The sequence below is a fragment of the Sinocyclocheilus anshuiensis genome, unplaced genomic scaffold, assembly GCF_001515605.1.
Source record: "Sinocyclocheilus anshuiensis isolate Anshui unplaced genomic scaffold, SAMN03320099.WGS_v1.1 scaffold55, whole genome shotgun sequence".
In the NCBI taxonomy this organism is placed as follows: Eukaryota; Metazoa; Chordata; class Actinopteri; order Cypriniformes; family Cyprinidae; genus Sinocyclocheilus; species Sinocyclocheilus anshuiensis.
In genome coordinates, this window is record NW_015549647.1 from 3,899,111 (window position 1) to 3,906,311 (window position 7,201).

Here is a 7,201-nt window from a genome sequence, read left to right on the forward strand (position 1 = left end):
TGCCTATAGCCTTAGTAATCCTGAAGACATTGTTCAGGTGTGTTTGATTAGGGTTGGATCTGAACTCTGCAGGACTGCGGCTCTCTAGGACCGAACTTGCCTACCCCTGCCATAGAATAATCTTTTTAGATCCTTTCAGTGAGCAGTTCTTTTAATAGAACCACTTTTTTTTCTTAGTATGAAGAACATTTTACTAATCAGACAAACCTTTTTTCCACTATAAAGAACCTTCCTGGGATGGGATAATCACACAGAAACATGCAGTGTCTAGTATACTGCACTTGATAAGATGTGTTTGGTGTACTATATGGATTTAATTGGTCATTGTACTGTATGTGGTGTGCAACTGAGAGAGTGCAATATACTTGTGTTTGGTGTGGTGGTTCTTAGAAGTAGTTTTTGAAATGCTGTAATTAGTGTGCTGTGGGGTGTATTTTGTTGCCTGCGTTTATTGCAATGTCTGGTATTGTGTTTATTGAGTCGTGTCTTGTGTTTTAGATGTCCTTTGCATTGCCATGTATCTGACAGCTCTGAGAAGCAGCATGATGTGACAGACCATATGGGAAACATGTAAGGTAATTCTTATATGACAAACTTTCCATTGTTGTGCAAAGTGCAGCTGGATGGATTTTTGCTACTGAATGTAAAATTCAGTGGTGGGTGGTCTTTCTCACCTAATAGATATGACAACACTGGACGCTATGGTGGAATGGTTCTGTGAGTTGAAGTTGCTTTAGTTTGTGTCTTCGGTTCCCTTTTGTTTTGTTTAAACTTCTGCTTATTCTAGTTGGATTGTTTCAAATGGATTCATTTGTCTCCTTTCAGTTCTATAAAATGCTTTTCTCAAATTACTTTTGTTGTTGTACGAGGCTTTGCATAGTGTTGCTAATGGTTTCCTTTATTTTCCTGCTAATTTTTATAGCTCTTAGCGGTATTATTACATTTAGTGGTCTGGAGGGGCAGTGATTTGCTGAGACAAAGTGACCAGACATCATTCCTTTTGTACGAGAGCTGTGGTTAACTCTATGCAAAAGAGCAGCAAAGCGATGTGGTAACAACCGATGGGAACATAGAAAGTGATCCACCGCCTGATGTGATTGGATTACCGCTTCCTAAAAAACCAACAGATCAGAGACTCTGAGAACTTCAGTGATTTAACTGCTGCCAGTGTGAATGCAGCTTTTAGGTCTTGACACTTTTGATCTAATCTAAACAAACTTTAAAGTGCTTTATTGGCATCTAAATTAATGCTACTGTAAATTTGTGTTAGTTATTCAAGACTACAAGTCCGCCAAATCCACAGCTTTCTTTTTGTGCCATGATGTGCAGGTGGATGTTACATTGAAGGTTAAGACATTGACTGTTAGCTGGATGATTCCAGCTTCAAAGTAGAGAGTCATCATGCAAAGAGGGCTGTCTTCTAGAATGTTTGAGCCTGGTGTTTCTTATTTAATCTTAGTGTTCACCCCTAAAGTATAGAGTTTATTTTGTGTCTTTTTTATTTGTGCTAAATTTTGTTTGCATTTTATATCAAACCTAAAACTAACTTTACTGCGCTAACAGAGCTTTATTAACAAAATTTATGAAAAATGCTTAATGACAGTCCTGTGCTGTGGTATATAATGTTATTTTGTTGAAATGTAGTTTTTAATACAAAAATTATTACATCGAATTATGTAATTGGACAGCGGCAGTCCCTGGTGGCTAGAGATCCCGCCGGAAGTGCCGCTGCGAGTTGCCGATATCACCAACTACAAATGGGCTTAGCTAACGTTACATATTTAGATGGGAGAGCATAAGAACAGAGAATAATTAACTTTAATAATAATTAACTTTACACAGTAGTAAAGTTGGTCTCAACTTCCGCTTCATACTGACTTGCAGTAAACCGTGTTAAAAATCTACATTGTATCTAAGCACTAAACAGTATCTTGAAAACACCCATGCCTACAAAACCTTTTCTATTCATTTGTTGAATTTGAGCTACAAAGTCATATTAGTTAACTGTTTATCTAAGATTCAAATTATCTAAGTAACAAACAAAAAATGATATAAATCATGCATTTTTCACTTACAGGCTCATAATTCATTCATATCACTGTGGGCATATGCACAGCCAGTATAAGAGTGATGTGCTGGTCTTACTAAGAAACACTACACCAACTGTAATAGTTCTCTTAAATAATATGTTACAATGCTGTCTATGTTGATACATAAACAGTATAATCCTTATTTTGAAATAATACATGATATAACCACTTTATTCAGTATGATACAAGGAAATGCCAGTTATAGTAAAACATGTATTCTATTTGATAGGTTTGCCAAAGCAAATACAGGATTAATCACAGTACCACAGTTACTTAGAATACATCTCGTCTCATCTGTGGTGTCAAAACAAAGTGCTGTGCTCAGGTACTGAGGAAGAGCGATATGCCGCCTCCCTCCCGTACCTCGCCCTGCTGCCTTAAAGCAGCTCTTTAGAAATCAGGTATTTGTCACTTTTAATGAACATTATTTCACACCAGGCCTGAAAAAAAGTATACATATATTCTAAAATAACCATCCAGAGCCCTGGTTTGTGTGCATGTGTGAGGTGTGACAGAAGGTGTTATTTCATTAGGAAGGACCACATTAATGGTGTAGTGATATCCAAAAGGGAGAGTAAAAATAGCAAGATTCTGTTAACATAATCTCATAAAGGTACTGCTATTTTATGCTTAAACATCTTATATTCCAGCCAGGCATGAAGAACATAACAGTCATTCTTGAGAAGTGGGACAAAACAGGGTGTAAAATTACTTGTATTATTTAGTGTCGATCGATTGATCTATCTATCTATCTATCTATCTATCTCTCTATCTATCTATCTATCTATCATCTATCTATCATTAAGGTAACATATTCTTCTTGCATGTATGTCATGTTTTTATTCTGAACATTTACTGTATTACTATGACTACAATTAATATATATTAATAATAGATAATTAATAATGAATCATTAATAGATATTGTTTCTGAAATCAAGTTTCTAAACAAAATGTGGATTATGAGGCGGTTGCTAGGGGTTTTGGGGGGTTTTATTACTGGTTTACATCAAACAAGCCTGCCTCAGTCAAGATATTCTGGTTACTATATGGTTCCTTATGACCATTTTCATCTGCCAGGCAAAAATCATATTACTTAGAAAACTAATAGCACACCTTTCCTCAACAAGCTGCACAATTTCAGGTATACCTTTACAGGTATGTAAACAACACAGGATACAACATTCAAAAGAGTAATACTTCATATTACATACTTGTTCTAGTATATAGACAATAGTAATAGCGACGCTTGCCAAAGCAAAAACTGCTAATAAAAATGGGCATTTCTAACGATAGGTGGAATGAGGTATAAATTGATCAGGCACACATACACACAGTACATTCTGGCCTCTTAAAGCACAAGTGTGTGTGTGTAAAGAAAAGGGAGGTGGGAGAGACAGAAAGAGCAAGCTGTCACCAAAAAGACGGCATAGAGAGAGCACTGTGGAGTGATGTACAGTGAAGCAGAAAGAGCATCATTATGTCTCTAATGTCACTCACTGAAAGACCTTTAATTTCCTCAATAAAGACACACACATTTCCAAATTATACCTCTGTGTGACACAGAGAGGAAAATCCCAGTTTTTTTGACTCTGTGTCATTTGGCTATGGATCTCTGATGAACGAGAGGGAGAATATGATTCAAAGTGCTCAGCTAGGCTATACCGAGGACTTCTTCTCTCTGTGAAAAACAGAAACTTGGAAGATGACAAGAATCAATCCATCACAATCCAGTGGATGAATGGGCCTGATTTGCAGACAAGTAAACTGTGACAAACAAACAGACAAACTCTGTGATGATTTGATAAAGTGTGAAAAAAAAAATAATAAAAATAAAAAAATGAAGGCATAATGAGGGGAACGTTATATTTGTAAATTATTAATCTGAATGCCAAAATCTGATGTTGGCTGATAGTTTGGTTACTTTTAACATGTTCTTAACATAATCATTTCACTAGTAAATTAAAGTGAACTCAATTACTGAATGAGTGAAAACTATATTACTTCCACCACATCTGAAATTATGCATTGTGTTTAAAAGCTTTCTGTGATGGAAATAATATTTTTTACATTTTTGGAATAAAAGATCCAACTCCTAAAGCTATTTTTATAGCTAATATTTTGTGTATTCTAAATACACACAGTTCATTGCACTTTACTGATACTGTTGTCTTGTTGGTAAACATATAATTGTAACGTGGAGCCGTGACAACGGGGTTGGTGGATCTAAGTTCAGGCTTTATTCAAAAGAGTGGTCAAACAACAGCAAACAGGTACAATCCAGGGCGAGACAAAAGAGTAATCCAATAAACAGGGGAAGGTCAGGGGAGGCTGCAAACAATCAGATACAAGGAAACCATCCAGAGTCAAAAACAAGGCAAGGCAACAAGGAACTGGGAAACACGGGAACGCTACAGGCTAGACAATAATCAATGACGTGAGTGTGTGTGTGCATCTTATATAGAGTGAGACTGATGAGGTGATGAGTTACAGGTGACTGCAATGAGTGCTGAGTCCGGGCAAAGGATTATGGGAAATGGAGTCCGGGGTGAATGGCAAAGGTACAGAATGGAGTGCCCTCTAGTGGAGCTTGTGGGCACTCCAGCTGGCAATTGTAACTTTTGATAAAATTTAGTAAACCTTATTAGAGGGTAAAATTGTTCAGTGTTGAAATTTGTTCACATATACTGTTACATCTAAATTATTTATGTAAATAAATTATTTTGATAATTATTGTGAAAAAAATAGTTCCCTTTTCAGTCGGTCACTCTCGACGTCATGTCGGATGACCGACGAATTGGGATCCTACCAAAAGGCCACAGATACTGCCCCCTCCAGCGTCCTGTGGAAGCCACCTGCGCCCCTACTTTTGTGGCAAACTTGCTGCATCGGAGGGTGAGCCAGAGCTTTCTGGAGAGGAAGATTCGGTTGCGCTGCTGTCCTCCGGGACTGTAGCAATGCCTGAATCGGATCCAGAAATAACGGCTATGCTTTTCTGGGCCGCCGTGGGTGTAGGGCTCGAGTGGAGACTTCCACCGGAAGGGTTGCACGATTGGTTCTCGGGGTGGTCCGCGCTGGTTTTCAGCGCCCCGCCTCGGTGCCTTTCTTCCCGGAGGTGCATGAGGAGCTCACCAGGTCATGGACGGCACCTTTTACTGCCAGAAACCGACCTGCTAGCACACTGAGGTGGCATTTGTGGATGAGTCATGTTCTCATTGCGGGAAGATGTTCATCTCAGAGTCGCGGCCCAAGCTCCGTTTCCTCAAAGGGACGGAGTTCCGTTGCCTCTGCCTCGATCTAGTTCTCGTCATGGCGGCAGTCAGGCGGGGGCTACTTCAGGCAGTAGCACGCGCAGTCTGAGGGTAACAGTGATGGCGAATCCCCCAGGGAACCAACCCTCGGGGGACCATCACTCCTCTTGCACTCCACAACCAGTTGAGCTGCCAATGGAACGTGCTGGGCCCTCTACAAGGAGTGTACCAGCAGTATCCTTTGGCGCTCCTCCCAATGATCAGATGTCGATCGCTGCATCGGAGGGTGAGCTGGAGCTTTCTGGAGAGGAAGATTCGGCTGCGCTGTCCCCCTCCGGGACGGTAGCAATACCTGAATCAGATCTGGAAATGACAGCTATGCTTTCCCAGGCTGCCGTGAGGGTAGGGCTCGAGTGGAGACCTCCACCGTGTCCCAGGCCCTCAAGGTTGGACAACTGGTTCTTCCCGGAGGTGCATGAGGGGTTTACCAGGTTGTGGAAGGCACCTTTTTCTGCTGGAAACCGACCTGCTAACTCTTCCTCCTTTACCACTCTCGACGGTGGTGCAGCTAGGGGGTATATACGGGGGTCCCCCCGGTGGAGCGGTCAGTTCCAATGCAGTTGTGTCCTAATACGTCCCCAGAGGGGACGGGGGGTTGTGGACGATCCAGTGTCATATCACACTCACCCTCATCTCTCGCCAGTGAGCAGCAGTGGGCGGATCGGGAGGACGAACCAACGGACTACCCACGCACACTCTGCTCAAATGCAGGTCAGTGTTACACACACTCAGACCCCGCTTGGACCGGCTACGAGACGCCCGGGCTGGGTCCCTGCGTTCTTCCTCGCTGCCCCACTGCGGGTACGCCCGTAGTTCCGTTGGTACCACTTGCGCGGCATCTGGGAGCCTGGCTAGCGCTACTCAGCCCATCTCGATGGCTTCTTCGAACCGTCAGGCTCGGCTATGCGATTCAGTTCGCCCGGCGCCCTCCCAAGTTCAGGGGCGTCCACTTTACTTCAGTGAAAGCAGCAGATGCCCCTGTCTTGCGTGCAGAGATCGCAGTCCTACTGGCAAAGTACGCGATAGAGCTGGTTCCTGGTGCATCCGTCCCCGAGATTGGTTTGCAGCGATCGACCTGAAGGTTGAGTACTACATGTGTCGACCCTTCCGCACCACAGACCATTGCTGCGGTTCGCATCCGAAGGACGAGCATGTCAGTATGAGGTCCTGCTCTCCGGGCTATCCCTGTCGCCCCGGGTCTTCACGTAAGTTGCAGAGGCATCCCTTGTTCCCCTGAGAGAACAGGGCATTCGCATTCTCAACTACTTCGACGACAGGCTCATATTAGCTCAGTCTCAGGATCAGTTGTGCGAACACAGGGACTTGGTGCTCTCGCACCTCAGCCAGTTGGGCCTTCGGGTCAACTGGGAAAAGAGCAAACTCTCCCCGACGCAGAGGATCTCTTTTCTCGGTATGGAGTTGGACTCGGTCGAACAGACAGCACGCCTCACGCAGGAAAGTTCTCAGTCGGTGTTGAACTGCTTGAATACATTCAAGAGCAGGATGGCGGTCCCACAAAGCTCCTGGGAGACCGCTTCAGCACTGGCTCCATGGCCGAGTCCCGAGGTGGGCGTGGCAACGCGGCACTCACCGGGTCCAAGTTACACCGGCCTGCCGCCAAACCTTCACCCCGTGGTCAGACTTTGCGTTTCTCCGGGCAGGAGTGCCCCTAGAACAGGTCTTCAGGCATACTGTGGTTTACGCGGATGCCTCAACCACCGGCTGGGGGGCCACGTACAACGGGCTTGCAGTGTCAGGGGTCTGGACGGGGCCCCAACTGCACTGGCACATCAACTGCCTC